General features: G+C 41.3%; 2 non-coding genes across 2 annotated transcripts; one reads left to right on the top strand and one right to left on the bottom strand.

The window, feature by feature from the left end:
• Window positions 1-6369: 6369 nt before the first annotated feature.
• Window positions 6370-6444, top strand: Trnal-uaa (transfer RNA leucine (anticodon UAA)). The gene has a single exon. It is a non-coding gene; the product is annotated as a tRNA-Leu (tRNA).
• Window positions 6445-18842: 12398 nt separating this feature from the next.
• Window positions 18843-18917, bottom strand: Trnat-ggu (transfer RNA threonine (anticodon GGU)). The gene has a single exon. It is a non-coding gene; the product is annotated as a tRNA-Thr (tRNA).
• Between the last annotated feature and the right edge of the window lie 724 nt (window positions 18918-19641).

Genomic DNA, 19641 nt, shown 5'->3' with positions numbered 1-19641 from the left:
ACCTCACGCCCCACGTGTTGAGCAATTCGGCGGTACGTCCACCCGGCCTCCCGCATGCCCAATATACGCCCTCGCTCAAAGTCCGTCAACTGCACATACGGTTCACGTCCACGCTGTCGCGGCATGCTACCAGTGTTGAAGACTGCGATGGAGCTCCGTATGCCACGGCAAACTGGCTGACACTGACGGCGGCGGTGCACAAATGCTGCGCAGCTAGCGCCATTCGACGGCCAACACCGCGGTTCCTGGTGTGTCCGCTGTGCCGTGCGTGTGATCATTGCTTGTACAGCCCTCTCGCAGTGTCCGGAGCAAGTATGGTGGGTCTGACACACCGGTGTCAATGTGTTCTTTTTTCCATTTCCAGGAGTGTATTTATTGTGCTCATTTGGCATGATAGTGTTGACTGGCTTAAACTGCGCACAGTCAAGCAAGTGTGCTTCTAACTTCTGTTTTGCATGAAAATAAGACAGACAACGGGGGCATATCACGACAGACTTATGATGAGCAGTAATGCTATAATGTGCTAGCTTCGGCAAACTTTTTATATAATAAAAATAATTTATATTTGTATTTTCTAGTTGCAATATTAATAAATTTACATGTTTTTCTCTTTGGTACTTTGTAATATGCAGTGGTGTAACTCGGATATCTTTCGACCTTTCCCTCGTCCTCCTTGCCCCCTCTCTCTCCTCATCCGCTTCTCCCTCTTCAACAACCATCCACTCATAATCCGAGTACTATACACCGTACACATTGACAGACACACTTTCATTCTGCTTTTCGAATATATGGACATGCTTTAGCTCTGTAGGAAACGGTATATTAGAAAAGTTTAATTTGTTTGCATGTGCAAAATATGCAGACACACGGTGCGCATTCTTGCTTACAGGATACAAAGCAGCTAGAATTGCTCATTTAAAACAAGCATTACCTTTCGAGTGAACATTAATTACTGCATGTTTATTCGCAATCACTTTTGGCAGTTTCGTGTGACGTCCTGCATAAAACCCTTTGTTTTCGTTAACATTAATACATAGTTTTACTATATTACGCAACGCCCAACCTGAATCTCTCAATTGAAATTTCTCCAGTTTCTTTAACAGTACATCCCTAATTTTAGTTGAATACCACTCTTCGGTAATGTCAGAGGAGAATAGATTTAAAGTCTTTGTATTTAAGTACTTGTCTTCCACGTCACCCGATTTGGGCAGCACAAAGTTGCAAATGAGTGAAAAATTAATTTTAAGAGGCTTGTTAATTTTACGCACTATCCTCTCAAAGACAGAGAAACATGCATCCAAGAAATATTTTGGGTCCTTGAACCCGCCTCGGTTTGATATCTCACCTGTACATATTCTATTTTTGAACGCACTTTCAACCGAAACCCATTCCAGAGCATTACTTTCCTGATGATCATGATTCAGCTTAATGCGCTTTGGCGATGGTTCGGTCATTATTCACTTTCAGCGCTTCTCAAAATATCGTATATGGCAGACAACAGGACATTACAATTAGAATATATAAATGAAACATACCCACTGTTTAGCCATGTTTTGAGGCAAGCAGCTCCATTTTCTGTAACTAATTGTGTACATGTGAGTTTGTAACTGATTTATATACAGAAAATAACAAAACATTATACATTCATTGTAACGTTTTCTTTATTTACTGAGTGAAATTAAAAAACACATACAATAATTGTTATTTTATTTCATCTGAAATTTCCTTTCTGCACTCTTTACAATTCTTTTTAATAGGAGGTGGTCCATCAATTTGACAACGTGAATTCACATTATAATGCTTGTAACAATGTTGATACTTAGAAATGAGAGCATCATTTTGAAACACTTGTGGTAAACTGTGAAATATATGAGAAAGATCACATAAAGAGGGTAACAACTGTTTAGGAAATAAGTAATAATCAATTGCATTTAGATTTTGACACTGTTGCACAGTAAGTTTCCTATAAATTCGAGAGAGCAGTTTACAAACATTTTTTTATTTAATCCACTCGAACAAGAAGTAAGCATCATCATCATCATCAGCAGCAGCAGCAGCAGCAGCAGCAGCAGCACCTCTCTCTTTCTTATTAGCATAGTCCAATCCATAATCTTCCAATCGTAGCATTTCAACATCTTTATGAATAATAATAATTTGTTCTAGAATATTTAGGACGAGTGGACACAGCAGATTTTTTGAATACACTATTGTTTTGCAGTCACTGTTCTCTTTTAGCAATGATTCGAGTGAACAATTCAGTGCACTGAAAGAGGCCTCCATATTATGAACTTGCAGTACACATTCACAACCATCACTTACATTAGTCACTAACACTATCACTGGATGATTCTCGGACTTAGCGGTAATTATTATAACTTTGTTCATATTTCCTTCTCAAGCTACTGGTGGGGAGCAAACAGGACGACAATGATGAAATGCTTGCACATTTTTCCTCTTTTATATATCTCTGAGTATGCCTTATGTGACCTGATTGGCTGGACGGGGACAAATCCTCCTTACACGACATCTAAAAAGCGACTACGGTCAACAGCTGCTTGCATCCATGTAACTTTGCGAGCCTCTCTGGTATATGATAAAATTCCGCCCCCCTAGTCATCCAATACGTGAATTGATGTACAGGGCTCATCAGGAAAGTGAACCTATTTTTTTTTTCTTTCCAGCTTCCATGTCTTTTCCCTTCTATATCCGAATACGCTTTGTGACTTGATCGGTTGATGGAGTCATTTCAATCACTGAATCATGAATGACCAGGCAGTAAGCTATTGTATTTTTAGCAAATGCTTCTTTTGTTTCTATCTCAATCTTCATCTCAACGACCGAAGATTTCAGTGTTTCGTCTTGATGAGAACAATCAATGAAAAATATAGGACAGTTCTGAAATTCAGTACGGTTCATGAGCGGGTTCCCTCTTCTTACACTGCTATCTCCATAATACAGCGATTGAAAACTGGCATACATTTCAAACGCCTGTGCAGTATTCTTCGTGTCAAAATCAACAGCAAAATTCTCCTCTGGGAATTTAGAAGAATTTAAATACACCTTCAAGTTTGATATGTTTATTTTGTCGAATACACTAGAGTCAGCAGTAATCAAATTTCTGTTTGACTGAAAAGCCAATATGACATACCTTGCTGTTTCAAGAGCTGTATTAAATTTAATTTGCCATGTCCATGAGTTAATTTCTGACGCTTTCAACCAAATCCCAGTGACGAAAAGGTAGAGTCAAACTGATATCATTTTTTAAGATATTCCACAGTGATATTTGTTGCTTTTCAGACACCTGAACATGCGGCATTTCCCAGTGAACTTTTTCCAACACAATTTTTGATTTAGTATCTGCTTTATCTGAGACAATACAGTTAATATCTTGCCTGCTACGAATCAGTACCAATTCATGGCGAGCATTTAAAATAATCTTTTTGTAATCCTCTGCAAAGCCTAAGATCATTTTAAGCGGAATGCAAAAATTAAAACGACCATCATCATCGTCGACTAACTCTTTCAATTCGCTTCTTGCCCCCCATCCGGCATTTTGTAATGCATTTGCGTCACCTGGTGTAAAAGAAGCATATCCTTTCATTAATGTTGCAATTCCTGGATTACGTACATGATCGATAATTTGGTTATTGAGACGGTACTGAATATCCGAAAACAGATGAAGTGCACAGTTTTTTGTTAACTCAATATCAGTAGCTTTTCCCTTTCCCTCTGCATTGACAAGTCGTCCTTCTATATACAGCAGACTCTCGGAAGGAAGCAGGTAAGTGTTTTCATTTTGTATAACAATTGATATGGAATCGTTCTGAGCAAAAGCCGGTTGACCAAAAGGTTTATACTTATGATACTGAAGGCGAGTAACTGAGTCGTCGACGAGAATTTTTTCTCTTACATTCAACATTTTTTTTTCCTTAGCTTCGTCCTCCTCCTCCTCCTGTCGTCCACTGAAAGTCGGACGACTCGAATGAGAGTTTGCAGATGAAGGTATCAGTATTTATACACTCTATATCCCAGTGACGACAGAATTTCTCTGTTGTGTGGAGTTAAAACATTTTTGACTTTTCTCTTCTTTGCTTTTCTTTTCTTCTTCTTCTTCTCCTTGTTATTATTGCTCACATTGTCAAGGTATCTTGTGTCCTTGCTTATGCAGGCATTCTGTTTGTATACGATACCCATTTCTTTTTTTACCGTATTTTCCTCAAATGTAATCGCGCAGTTATCTCTTCCCCGTCAAAATCAACAAGATTTCCGTCTTGATCTCTAATTGACACACTTAATTCTGAAACGTATCTTGCAACTACTGGCATATAAATGGGTGAATTCGGTGTTTCCACAATCTTATATCCTGGTGGTACAGCAGGCCAGAACTGATGCAATGTATGTGTAGGTTCCCCATTGTCAAATGAACCTCCTGAGATGTTACAGTCAACACACAAGACATTAACACTTTGAATGTTAACTGAATATTCGGCAGTCTTCAAGACTTTTTTATCCACTACAGTTTTTGCAAACCCTAAAACTGAACCTATGTTGTCTGGGAGATTAAAATCTATAGTAAGATTACTCCTAATCTGACATCGATTCAGTGTTTTATTGAAGGTAATATTTAATTGCAAGTCATGCTTTTTCTTATTTATCGAGTTATCACTGCTAACCTTCAAGTTGTATGCTTCAATTTCTTTCAATAATACTGAAAAAATGTCGTGCAGTTCATATGTTCCATGTTTCAGACTAACTTTATCCAAAATTTCTACATCATTCAAATAGTTGTAGAAGTAGAGATTATTATTTAACGATGTAATATTGTGAATGGAATTATATGTAAAAAGGTTTAGCAGAGCAATTTCGTAAACATGTGAGGATAAATTCAATGCAGGATTGAAGACAGCAGTTAGAAGTGATTCTTTACCCGTCAGACTTAACGTTATGCCGTGTTCAATGTCCATTGTTAGACTACAACTATACCCTGCAAGACTGTCTGTTTTATGTTGAATTCAGAAACCTTAAACATAAATGGCCACATTTCTGGCTGTTAAGTGACTGAAATGTATTGTAGTTATATTTTATCGTACAGTTTTTCAGATACCTTACTATTTCTGGAGGAGGTGGTAAATTTCCAAAGCTGTCGAAATAGTAGACAATTTTGCCTTCCTTTCTGTAAGCTACCCAGTGTGAACCTGGTTCCTCTTCAGTATTGAGATTAATAATTGCACACTCACAAGTGTTAGGTCTTGAAGGTAAAGTATTTCTCAAAAAGACACCTCGAAAGTGTGCTATCTGCAGCTTTTTAGCATAGTGTTCTAAGTCAATGTTGGTAAGTGCTCTTGTAGGGAGACTGTTTATGGAGAACTTTTTTTTTATTCCTTGTTCCATTTATACCGGCCAGATACAGACCGAATCCATTTTTCCTGTATGGACCCAAGTACAGCCCTTTTCCATCACGCAAAGCAATTGCTTCAAGTACACGATGATGCCTCTGCATTTCAGCTAACTCCTTTCGAGCACTTTTCGCATCATTAACAGCCTTAGCAATTCCAGCAGCACCTCCGGCTAATCCTCCAAGTGCTGCAAATATTGTAATTAGAGGTATTATTCCACCTGTTTTGGGCACAGGTATTACACGTTCTCTGTCTAATAATTTCCCTACAGCTTTCGTCGGAGCAACCTGTGATGCGATTTTACGAGCCACTTTCACAACTGTCATCAGATTAGCACCAGGCTTCAAGTACTTAAGTCCACTTCGAACTTTTTTAATTACTTTGCTCAGTATATTACCACCTTTCTTTCGTCCAGAACTTTTCTTCTTCTTCTTCTTCTTATTCAAACCCATACCCATTTTAACTTTAGCTTTCATTGCTCCAGTCACTGCCAGGGCAGCTAACTTTTCCTTCAAATTAGCGTCTTTTGCTTTTACTCTACTCCACGCTTTTCTAGCCAGAATTCTGTCTGCTTGATGTCTGTCAGGCAAACTGTCTGGATGAGTTGCATAAGCTATGTCATGTTCTTTACACGCCTCATCTAGTGGATTGATACCGACATCGCCTCTTTTGAGTCTTTCCTCTAACTTTGTGCCAGGACCACAGTAGGAGTAGCCAGGTATGTGAAGTTCAACAGGTAGTTTATTAATCATGCGGTTAAGCAGGGAACCACCACGTTTTTTTGTCCCTCTCTTATTCTTCCCCTTCCTCAACTTATTTTGCTTGTTGTTGTTGTCGCGATGCTTCTTCATAGCTTGAGTGTTAACTAACGACTGGTCTTTTTCACACCCAGAATGCTCTATTATAACAGTATTTGTAAGATAGGAATTGTTTTCTCCAAAAAAAAAAAAATGGTGGCGCTTGTTACAAATCTGTCAGATTGGCCGAGTGGTTAAGGCGCTAGATCTAATATCTTGTGGGAGTGTGGGTTCGAATCCCACATCTGACAAATTTTTTTTTAATAATCATGATCATTGCCCGAGTGCTAACTTTTCCACCTAGAGTGCTCTATTATAATAGTAATTGTAAGATACGTAGAGTCCTTAGTGTACTTAAAGATGCAATTCAGGAAACATGCACTTCAACTTCCTGTTAGACCTATTGCTGAACACAGAAATGAACTGCAAAGGCAAGATCGTAGGCATGGTGATCTATTTCCTGATACGATTAGGTGTATTATTGCAGGTCCTTCCAATTGTGGAAAAACAAATGTGATTGTTAATCTTATAATTCATGAAAATGGTCTCAAATTTAAGAATGTCTACATATTTTCCAAATCGCTGCAACAATACAAATATAAATATTTGGAACAAATTTTTAAAAACCTGCATGATATTGGCTACTTTACATTTTCCAGTAAAGAAGATGTAATACCACCAGATCAAGCCCGATCACTTTCAGTTTTTATTTTCGACGACATTGCCTGCGACAAACAAGATCACATGAAAGCTTACTTTTCGATGGGTCGGCATTACGGTGTACACAGTTTCTATTTGTGTCAGACATATAGCAAAATTCCTAAACAGTTAATCAGAGACAATGCTAACGTTATTGTTCTCTTTATACAAGATGAGCGTAATTTAAAACATGTCTTCAGTGATCATGTTAATCCTGACATGACATTCAATGAATTTCTCGAAATGTGTAAACGAGCATGGAATGGGAATGCCTACGATTTTCTTGTTATTAGCAAAGATGATGAATTAGATAATGGTCGTTATCGTATAAACTTTGATTTATTATATCTGTATTTAAAGCAACAGCTTGACCATTACAGATTATTACCATCATGGCTTCTGCACAGGTAACATCTTCGAATAACAGCAGTAGCAATACTCTATTGCTCGTACTAGATCCTCAATACAATAACGATGTGGCTAATAAAAAATATGTGGATTCGAAATTCCAGTCATACTCGAACATTATTACAAATCTTATCGATAAATTAAATCAGCTATTTGAGAAACAAGTGAGTATCACCTCTTCTTCTTCTGCCGGAGACTCGACACCGAGAAAAAGAGGAAATGATGCAACAAACTCTAATACTGATGCTGCCTCCTCGAGCTCTTTAATAACGAAATTTTTGCCGCAGATAACAGCTTTCTTTCCCTCCATATACACTACAAGTGCAGCAATATATTTTAATAATAAGCGTTTAAGTGGATTACATGATCCTGCTGAAGATCATGATGCATGTACGAAAGTTTATGTGGATAATGCCGTGGAAAAACTGAACGCATTCGATGTAAGTGAGAGCTCACTTACGGTCAAGCACCGCAAAACCATCACTAACTTAGCTGATCCGCGAACTGATGATGATGCAGCAACGAAAAAATACGTAGACGACATCCGTAGAAGAATCGAAAATTCTGTGAAACGTGTGAAAGACAAAGTTGATTCTGCTGAGAAGGCAAAGCCGAGGGCAAGTGATGTAGTAAGTAAATCGTATGTCGATCTGTTGTTCCAAAAGCTGCAAAATCAGCTTAACGACTTCAGAGAGCTAAAAAACTCTATACGTACATCTATGAATGCTGGAGTTCAAAACTTTTTAGACTTAATTAGTGTAACAGAACGAGTTTTAGACGTGCAGAATAAACGCATCACGAATGTGCGCGAGCCAATTTTAGACTCGGATGTTGCAACAAAAGGTTACGTTGAAAAAAATCGAATGTGTTCCATCACTTTTAGAATTGACAGCATCCCTTCAGGAGATCCCAATGAATCAGCTTACCTTTTACACAATGGTCAGTATGAGTATGTATTACCTTACACTGGTAAAGTTATTTTACGCTCTATTACCCCTGATATTGAAACAATTAGCTTTGAAGTGAATGAAAACAGTTACCAACTTTTGATGAATACGGAGATTGACGTACGTAAAGGAGACAGATTCAAGTTCCATAAAGCCTCGCATTTAACACTTGGAAATCGTCCACTTCATGCTGAATTTGAATATTGGGTTGTAAATTAAAGTGTAATTTTTCTGAGCGGTTGCGTACTACAAAGCACTCGCAATTATCATCATGTTCCTCAGATTCCTAACAGACGTCAATGAGCGCACATCTTACACGCTAGCATTAAAGACCTATATAGGAAATGGAGAAGGTGAGAAAAAAAAAGAAAGTGCACTTTCCAAATGAAGTATGTACCTCAGTGCACATTTTAAATGATTTGGATTTTTCGGTATACAGAGAGGCTCGCATAGGGCTTTGCTGGCAACGTGCCGCCATTGACAGTCTTCGATTCAAGCAGCGTATAGAACAAATGTGTAAAATTATCTCACCAATCCTCGACGATGCGCATAAGCAGCGTGTGATAAACACATACTTTGAAACCTCTAAGTGAAGAAATTACTGTTATAAATTGAGATGTCTACGTAAATTTAGTTCAGATAGCGAGTGGGCAGTTTTGAGCTAAAAACATGCTGCACGATTCGATTAAACGAAACATTAATATTAATAAACAGATCGCTAAAGCTAGGCAGAATATCCGAAGAAAGATGCTATCTCTACATAAAAGAGAAACTGAAACAAAATCTGTGCTGGAAAAGACATTTAAGCCCATTTCACAACCACTAAAGGAACTGATTTACCGATTTCCGGCGAGAGAAAACAATAGCAATTCTGCAGCTAGATGTCAAGACAGTATCAACGGCTGTGATATTAGAGAAAAATATGATGACGATGATGATGTGGAGGGAAAAAAAACGAAAAGTAGCAGATAAATACAAGAGTTGCGTATAGCAGAAAATGCAGCTGGTCGACTGTCGGCTTCGTATTTTAATAAACCTATAGACAAAACGCGCGACACCGTGTACGGCGTAAGATTTGATCCATTATCAAGTGAATGGATGATTGGAAACTCACCAGTGGAAGTTGATGAAAATGACTTAATAATACAAAACGTAAGATATCCTGGAACAAGAGGGCTATACAGTTTATTGTTCAAAATCAAGCCTAAGAATTACACGAGCCGTGATCTTCAAAATTATGCAAAAATTCTGAAGGCAACCAATGCCTTTAGACAGCAATACCTCGCCTTCAAGCTTGTAAATGCAAACAAAGGATATAAGTATACACGTATCATAAAGCCATTAATTGGAATACTTGAGGGTCCAAAACGTCGTACTGCAGCAGCAGCAGCACATCACAGCGGACTCACCAGGAACCGCGGTGTTGGCCGTCGAATGGCGCTAGCTGCGCAGCATTTGTGCACCGCCGCCCTCAGTGTCAGCCAGTTTGCCGTGGCATACGGAGCTCCATCGCAGTCTTTAACACTGGTAGCATGCCGCGACAGCGTGGACGTGAACCGTATGTGCAGTTGACGGACTTTGAGCGAGGGCGTATAGTGGGCATGCGGGAGGCCGGGTGGACGTACCGCCGAATTGCTCAACACGTGGGGCGTGAGGTCTCCACAGTACATCGATGTTGTCGCCAGTGGTCGGCGGAAGGTGCACGTGCCCGTCGACCTGGGACCAGACCGCAGCGACGCACGGATGCACGCCAAGACCGTAGGATCCTACGCAGTGCCGTATTGGACCGCACCGCCACTTCCCAGCAAATTAGGGACACTGTTGCTCCTGGGGTATCGGCGAGGACCATTCGCAACCGTCTCCATGAAGCTGGGCTACGGTCCCGCACACCGTTAGGCCGTCTTCCGCTCACGCCCCAACATCGTGCAGCCCGCCTCCAGTGGTGTCGCGACAGGCGTGAATGGAGGGACGAATGGAGACGTGTCGTCTTCAGCGATGAGAGTCGCTTCTGCCTTGGTGCCAATGATGGTCGTATGCGTGTTTGGCGCCGTGCAGGTGAGCGCCACAATCAGGACTGCATACGACCGAGGCACACAGGGCCAACACCCGGCATCATGGTGTGGGGAGCGATCTCCTACACTGGCCGTACACCACTGGTGATCGTCGAGGGGACACTGAATAGTGCACGGTACATCCAAACCGTCATCGAACCCATCGTTCTACCATTCCTAGACCGGCAAGGGAACTTGCTGTTCCAACAGGACAATGCACGTCCGCATGTATCCCGTGCCACCCAACGTGCTCTAGAAGGTGTAAGTCAACTACCCTGGCCAGCAAGATCTCCGGATCTGTCCCCCATTGAGCATGTTTGGGACTGGATGAAGCGTCGTCTCACGCGGTCTGCACGTCCAGCACGAACGCTGGTCCAACTGAGGCGCCAGGTGGAAATGGCATGGCAAGCCGTTCCACAGGACTACATCCAGCATCTCTACGATCGTCTCCATGGGAGAATAGCAGCCTGCATTGCTGCGAAAGGTGGATATACACTGTAGTAGTGCCGACATTGTGCATGCTCTGTTGCCTGTGTCTATGTGCCTGTGGTTCTGTCAGTGTGATCATGTGATGTATCTGACCCCAGGAATGTATCAATAAAGTTTCCCCTTCCTGGGACAATGAATTCACGGTGTTCTTATTTCAATTTCCTGGAGTGTAGTATAAATGACAAGTAGCTGTTGTGTTTTTGTACTGTGCTATCATCTTAGCATCTTGAAATTGATATTGATTTTGTAGTTATTCTGTCCTTTGACAGTTCAATTATTGAACTGTCTATTTCTTGTTTGCGTAACCATGTATTCGTTTTGTTCAGCATTACAAAGTGTTGTAAATTTAGGACACATGTGACCTAAGAAACGGTGTATATTACAGTATGAAATGTAAGAATGGAATTAGCAAATAAACCTAGGATCGAACCCTCAATCGGCCGGCCGCGGTGGTCTCGCGGTTCTAGGCGCGCAGTCCGGAACCGTGCGACTGCTACGGTCGCAGGTTCGAATCCTGCCTCGGGCATGGCTGTGTGTGATATCCTTAGGTTAGTTAGGTTTAAGTAGTTCTAAGTTCTAGGGGACTGATGACCACAGCAGTTGAGTCCCATAGTGCTCAGAGCCATTTGAACCATTTTCAACCCTCGATCGCAGCATGCGAACCCAGATCTCTAGCCACTGCACCAACTGTACTGCACAGATATTATATGCTTAAAGAGGTACTTCTCCTACATGTGGTTACAGTGTTGCCAGATAGTCACTCTTTCTGCCGGATGTCCTCGTCGGACGAAATTTTGTACCAGACATTTTTTATCGCTGGCATGTGAGGAGTCACGCTGCAAAGCCCGAGTGTGCCAGTTTCGCTTCACCCTGTATAAATTGTGTAGTCCGTCATTTGTTGCAGCCCACTAAACTTCTTAACCTGAAATATATTTTTGCGAGGAACAAAACGTGGCAGTATGAGATAGCGTTCTGTTCTGTCTGGCCATTTCTCGATGCACGTGAATTTCAAGCTTTATATTTCTTTTTCCCTACTTTTCCAGATGATGTAACTAACACTGGTAAATCAACTTAAATGTAGTTGCAGACGTTTTGTCTTACGAAATGTGAATTTTAAAAGCAGTTAGGGTGTTCAACGTACACAAATCCACGTAGGAAAGATACTTTCATAAAGCTAAAATATCACAAGCACAGAGCTGACAAATCAGATCGGTAACTTACAAAAGTGTTCACTGAAGAACAAGAAGATGGGCTGGTAGCAGACGTGAAGTCAGTGGAGAGCAGACTTTTACTCCAACGATGAAACAACTCATTACAGCTGGCCGGACTCTCCTATAGCATTTATTACTCGGCGTCCTATGTTATCTGTTCGTAAGCCAGATGGGCTTCAATAAAGCAAAGGTAACATTATCTTTGTATTAACCATTAAAATAATCGTTCATTAAGCAAGTTAATACCTCACTCTGAAGACGACATTCCTAATTATTTCAACGTTTATGCAATAATTTCAGAAAAATTGACTCTTCCATTTTGCCCCATGGGTGGGGAACATACTGAAACGTCTTAAAAAAAATACAAAACGAAATGATCACTACATAACATACTGTTGTAAGTGACTTTCAGGTACGATGCGTCAGGTTAAAAAGAAGGTACCTTGTTATAGTTTTGAGAAGTGTTATACTGTGTTTCTTTATTTTGCAGAATTTGTTACACTTTAAGTGTCTGTTCCGCCCCGAGTTCTAGGACTCCTAACGTTCAGTGATTATACACCACTTCTCCTTTAAAACAAAAACATTTGTGCCTCAGTTTCTCTATGTGTGCGTGGGTGGGGGCAGATTCTTTAAGAAATGCTATTCTTATATTTAAAACAAAAGGTTTTTTTAGCAACAATCGAAACAATTTAATAAACATACAAACAAACGTCTTACATAGCTCTTTAAATTGTATTAAATCACTTTAATTTAGTTTAAAAAGTGCCAAACATGCTTCGCCCCCTCACCCAACTTGCGGTGTGAGTGACGAATCAACAAAGTGTCTGACGTGTCGCTTCTTGTTGATTAGATATGTAGCTAGTTGGCTGCAGCATGTGCATGTCCCCTAACTCTGTAGTCGAGAACTATAGGATGCTTCCCTCGTGTGAACTTGGTTTCCGATTGAACTTACGCAGATTTGTGGTTAACTGCAGTTCTGCATGTAGGCTATGGGAGTTGTTACTCCGTCTTAGCAAACAACTGACCACTGCCAGCCGAGTTGTTGGAGACGTCCCACGTCACGAAACAGCACGAACACGCGAGTCCAGTCGCCCGCCTTCTCGGCGCGCTACACGTGTCTCGCATGAGGCAGATGTCCCGGCTCTTGGTATTCCCCGTCGCGTCCCTGCGAACAAACTTCCCGCGTCGCAGCTTAGAGTAGTTCCACCCCCGCGGAAGTTCCTCACGGTAAAACCTGCCAAGTTAAGAAAAGAGCCAAGTCGACCATGCATCTCGGTCGCGGCGCCCTGAGGACGCGGCCGGGCGGCGGGGCGGCGGGGTGGCGTGGCGGCGGGGCGGCGGGGCGGCGGGGCGGCGAGGCGGCACCTGCCTTATGCAGGCCGCGCGTTACGCTAGTTTTGTCCCACGGCGTCGGGTCGCGTCGCCACCTCCCACCCATTCTGTTTTATTTTGCATTCAGGGCGGATCCAAACAACTATCGGACGCCTGTGTCTCGCCACGGCGGAAACTCTGTTTGGGGAGTTACTTCTTTCCATAGTCGTCATTTTGTCTGCCAGGTCCCCGTAAAGCCGTTTCACAAGTAGTTGTCCTTGTTCCACAGCGCTAGCGCAGATGCGAATTTCATAGTCTGGCACACACACAATGAAGTTTTGGAACATGTGAGTACACAAGGATTACGAAACATTGATTCTTGTGACTCAGTGGGACTCGGCTAAAATTCAAAGAAGATATACGTAGTTACTACCTCCATTCGAATACCTGGGAACTTCAGTTGCATTTTCAGTTCCTCACTTCTATTATAATTGGCCACCTGGCAACATTCGTTTCCCATTAATTTTTTGTTACGTTAGTCGTCTTTATTAAATTTCATAAGCCGCAAACGGGAATATCTCACTGTGAAATCAAAGCTGGCCGCCCACTGTTTTAAAGCGTCAAAAATTTCTTGGTACCTACAGTAACTAAACTGTCAATTCTTCGCAAAGGGCATTTCTGAGATAAATCTGACTGTGCTATCAGATAAGACTAATTTTCAAGCAACGGAACAGAGTGACTGAAAATAGTCGAGTGGTGTTCAGATTCCAGCCTCAACATCCAGACTTTTTCCCGTGGTTTACCGAAATGGCGTCAGGCGAATGCAAAGGTATTTCCTTCACATAGGATGATCGTCTTCACCGTTTTCGAGTAACTGAGGAATCACTACGTCTCTAACAATCTCCATTTTGACGTGGCGCTGTACTTTGTCCACTAGCTTTGCGCTGTACTCTTGTAGTCTGATCAGTCAGAGACGTTTGAAGCCATCACATGAAGTATTTCTGTATAAGATGCGGTGAAAATTTTATATACCTTTCATCAAATCAAACGTCATCTTCAGAAAATCTCTAATATTTATCTGCACAACTAACGCTATGAAATCAACTCAAGATTTAAAACATATACTAAATGCACATCCAGTAATACCGAATACAAAGTTCACAATTTTCCGGCGATTCTTTCACAGTGCTGTTGTTTAGTATAGGGTGGGGTGGGGCTAGTTGAGGATAGGGGTAAGCTGGGCAATCAAATTATTTCGGAAACAATTCGCCACACGCTAATGCATCAAATTGAGGAAAGAAGCGGTCGTGGGAGGGGAACCCATCACGCGACCGCCAGTGGCGACTTGTCGATCGAGTGAAATACACGCGTGCATTTTTATATTGTGATAAAGAAAAGTAAAATAATCGTAAACTGGAATATTTGTTCTGTACTAGTCAAATGGTATGCGTTTCCAATCAAGGAAGTCTTAAACTTAAATAAATTTATTATATGTTTGATACATATAAATGTTCTGGATATAATTCTGACCGTTGTTTCAAAATTTAACATTTGTTTTACATTTTTGGGATGCTCAACTAAACCCATGATTTAGAACGAAAGTAATTTGGAAATATGGATAATTATATAAATATTCAAGTCTGATTTTGAATAGAAAGACTGAATCTAATCCAAAAGTTAATCTTAACATACATTCATGTTTTGTTGTTTGTATTTTTTGTCTATTATTAAAAGAAAAATAATTTTAGTTTTACTGTTACGTCATAAAAATACCATAAATAAAAAGTTGATCGTCAAACAGAAATTTTATTTAATGTCTAGCTAACATTGAAACCATGGGTTGGGTAAACTTCTAAGTGCTCAATTTACCCAATACCCCGACTTGTTAGAAATAAATTACTATGGACACTTTTGCAATGTGATAAATTACTTACCCACCAGTATGCATAACAAGCCATTATGATTTATCTGAAAAATGGACCAACTAGCCCCGCCTTACCCTACACAAGTACGAACTCGCAGCTGCTGCGAAACTTAACAGAAATGTCAGGAATAATGAAAACAGGTCGTGGATTATGAGTTCAGCAGCAGCTCAACTCACCTAGTTACTGGAACACCCACCATACAAGCATCAACAATTTGCCCCCAAGATCGAATTCACTTAGCTCCGACACTATGCACTCACAACTACTAAGGACGCTACTCTGACCTTGAGTGACACTTGCATCGTGTTAAGGACATTGCACTGGTGCCATTCGTTATCAAAACCCGCAGCGCAACTTGCTGGCTAGGGTAGTATATGCATTCATGTTCAAACATGCATCTCTCACCGTGGTGTTTCCATATTTTTCCCTGATTTCTGTCTCGGAATAAGGGGGGGGGGGGGGGGGAGTGTAGGTGTGAGGGGGGAGGGTGGCAGCGTCAAGAAGACATTCGGCCACCAACAGTCAGCGACGTAGCCGAAACCGTATAACAATGTCGACCAGGTAGCGGAATGGAAAAGGGCAAGGAAAAGATGGAGGTCTCCTGAAATGTGTTCCGCATATATAACTTTGCAAGTAGATTCAATGGTAAATGTGGAAACTGACCGCAAAATGTGTCACGCTACGGTAGCTAAGAGGTTATAAATTAAAACCCAAGTATGGGGTTGAAGTTTTACTGCATCAACAGCGAAACTTCAGTAAGCGATGAACATTTTCCTTTTATTATTTTTAGGTGGGGGTCAGCTAGAAAAAGTTTCGAAAATATTGGAAATCATGTGAAAAATAGGTTAGAAATCGTTAAGTGCTCTCACTGTAAACTACTTGATGGTTATATTCTTGGTGATTTGTGCGCCGTAGTTACGTTACCTGAAAATATGTTATACATGATTTCTGACTTTAATACTTATCTTTTTGTGTTAAATCTTTCAAATGGCTCTGAGCACTATGAGACTTAATATCTAAGGTCATGAGTCGCCTAAAATTTAAACCTACTTAAACCTAGCTAACCTAAGGACATCACAGACATCCATGCCCGAGGCAGGATTCGATCCTGTTAAATCTTTCATGAAAGGTTATACCTCTTAGCGAGTAGATTATGACAGCATTTCTAATTTTTAAATTCGATCAGTAATTATATGAAGTACTGAAATCTGTTGTTTGTTGCCTCTGGAAGGTGTTAGATAGGCAACCTGTAAATGGGATTGGATGACAGTTTTAGCCGTTTACTGATATACATTGTATCAAATGGAAATGCCATGTGGCTAGGGACTCCCGTCGGGTAGACCGTTCGCCTGGTGCAAGTCTTTCGTGTTGGTGCCACTTCGGCGACTTGCATGTCGATGGGGATGAAATGATGATGATGAGGACAACACAATACCCAGTCCATGAGCGGAGAAAATCTCCGACCCGGCCGGGCATCGAACCCGGGCCGTTAGGTATGACATTCCGTCACGCTGACCACTCAGCTACCAGGGGCGGACATCGTATCAAACGACCACCAGCAACTATGTTACACATACGTAAGTACACATTACCAAACGAAGAAGAACAATTTCTAGAATTATACTGCATCTTATGACTGGATCCATTCAGTAAGTACTCTTAGCGTTAAGCATATGCTTAGAAAAGTTTGCGGATGTAACAACTTCCAAGCTCTTGTAATATTCAAAGAAATATTAGGTTCTAGTGGCCTTACTCTGGAACACATGGAAACATTCGTCATCAAGAAGATGGAGAGATTGCCTTTGGAACATGAAAAGGTGTAGCGTGTCCCCATGAAACTTTCCCTGCGTTGAGTTTCCTTTCGTTGTATTTCCTGGTAACGGGTCTATTAAAACTAGTCTCGGTTTATAATTAAGACTGGATATTAATCTGGTCAAGGCAACAACTGAAAATCATAGGCTGACACTTAAACGCTGCTAAATGCAGTACCTTTAGTTACATAATATTAATTCTTTCTACTGTGTAAAGATCGTGGCACACACACCGGAATATCACCAGACTTCTGAGGCGAAGGCCACTTGGTTACAGTACATGGAAGGCACATGTTAACCACCTCCTGCACAATGCAGCTTTCTTTCTTTGCTGTCAGAGCATTACCCTCACTCGTCACCAGATATGTACTGAAACTTGTTAAGCCTGCAAACTTTTCGTCATTGGTGTCATACGGGCTAATTTTTGGGGAGGGGAGAAAGCTGTTACACTGCCATCGCACTAAATCTGCACCCAAACATTATTTGTGGTTGTCAGTGAGATCTTGTTAGAAGGAACAGAAGCGAAAACCCACTATACACAAGTGAAACAAAAGAACTTGACACACAGCAGATTATTAACGAATGACTAAAAGGCTTTATATTTTAAATGGACTACAATCACGCTTAACGTTTGTAAGTGATTTAATTATAGTTTTCAGAGCCATGCTTAAAGCTTTCCTTGTGGCAACTACTTTGTGTCTCTGGAGTAAATTTTTGGCCCCTTGCATTGTGTTATTGGTATTTCTATTGTTTTTACATTCCGCAAGGTACCATTACATTGAAGTAATTTCGTGTTTAGACATCCTCAGTTCAGCATCTTTGGAAGGACTGCGAAATTCAGCCGGCCGGAATGGCCGAGCGGTTCTACGCACTACAGTCGGGAACTGCGCGACCGCTACGGTCGCAGGTTCGAATCCTGCCTCGAGCATGGATGTGTGTGTTGTCCTTAGGTTAGTTAGGTTTAAGTAGTTCTATGTTCTAGTGGACAGATGATCTCAGAAGTTAAGTCCCATAGTGCTCAGAGCCATTTGAACCATTTTTTGTGAAATTCAGACAGACGATAATGTTCCCAGGGAGATCATGGACTTATTGTAAATGCTGATTTAACATAAAGCTTGCAACAATAGTTTTATTTTCTTTATAAGACAAATATATTTTGCCGCTGCTTTTCTTTCATTGAACATTTTTCTTTGCGCTGATAATGAAAAAGATGTACTGTGTAACAGTTTATGATTTTAGCTCTAGTACGACACCAAAATTATTCGAAAACGTGAAAAGTTAAATGCAAGCAAAAGATAACGCACATACATTCACTGCCTAATCAAAAGTATACGGACACTTCTATGTAATTCGGAATTAACATATCACAAGAGGTGAAACGGCAGTGTAAAAGGAGACTGGGTAACGGTCGAGCAGCTCCTTACAAGCCCAAGGTTTCTTTAGTGAAGGTAAGCGATGGTTGAGGTGGTGTAAAGAGCGAAGCAGCTGGACGATGGATGACTGAAAACGAATTATATGGAGCGATGAATCACGCTGTACCCTGTGGCAGTCGGATAGATGGATTTATGTTGGCGATTGTTTGGAGAACGTTAAGTGTCACTGGGCTTAAGAAAACTCTAAATGCAAAACGGTATGCTTTTACAGCGTTGTGTAATGTGTACAGGGACGATGATCGGATGTGGCAGCAGGACAATGTTTTTAAAATAAGGTGGGAAGAAAAGAAAGAAAAGGTAGAGTATCACTGCTATCAGCTGCACGGGGACATTGCACGGAATCAGTGGCGACGGATGAAAATGTGTATCGGACCGGGATTCGAACCCGGGATCGCCTGCTTACCAGACAGATGCGTTAACCACTGCGCCATCCGGGACACAGCGCTATTGCACCTGCGCAGCTTATCTCGGCTGATTCACATTCCCATCGAGCACCATCTATACGGAGTCCCTGTCTATTTCCTCCATGTTCACTGTCTGAGATTCCCACAGGAGGTGGACATATTTGTGCATCCGCCCAGAAGCTACGCCAATAAAATTATATGACTGTGTGGTTTCTGTTCTTTCGGGTCTCGAGACCAACTCAGTGGAACAACTATGGCATGAACTAGACCGAAGCCTGCGCTACAGAACCAAGCATCCATCTTCCCTGGCTTTCGCACTTTAGGGTGAATGATGGGTCATTTCTCCACAGTAATTTACACACCTCGTTTTAAGTGTCCCCAGCAGAGTTCAAGCCCTCATAAAGGCGAAAGGTGGACGGACTCTGTATTAATAGGTGTCTGGATACTTTCGATCAGTTAGTGCATCATTCTCAGGTGCAGTTATTTTGTACTGATATAGGTAATCAGTGTCCCTCAGTAAGATTAATATGTCTTAAAAATGTACTGAAACAAAAAAATGGCTCTGAGCACTATGGGACTCAACTGCTGAGGTCATTAGTCCCCTAGAACTTAGAACTAGTTAAACCTAACTAACCTAAGGACATCACAAACATCCATGCCCGAGGCAGGATTCGAACCTGCGACCGTAGCGGTCTTGCGGTTCCAGACTGCAGCGCCTTTAACCGCACGGCCACTTTTTTTTAGACGCTACCCCCTTTT

Source organism: Schistocerca nitens, chromosome 2 (genome assembly GCF_023898315.1).
Source record: "Schistocerca nitens isolate TAMUIC-IGC-003100 chromosome 2, iqSchNite1.1, whole genome shotgun sequence".
Lineage (NCBI taxonomy): Eukaryota > Metazoa > Arthropoda > Insecta > Orthoptera > Acrididae > Schistocerca > Schistocerca nitens.
This window is presented reverse-complemented; position numbering and strand designations above follow the sequence as displayed.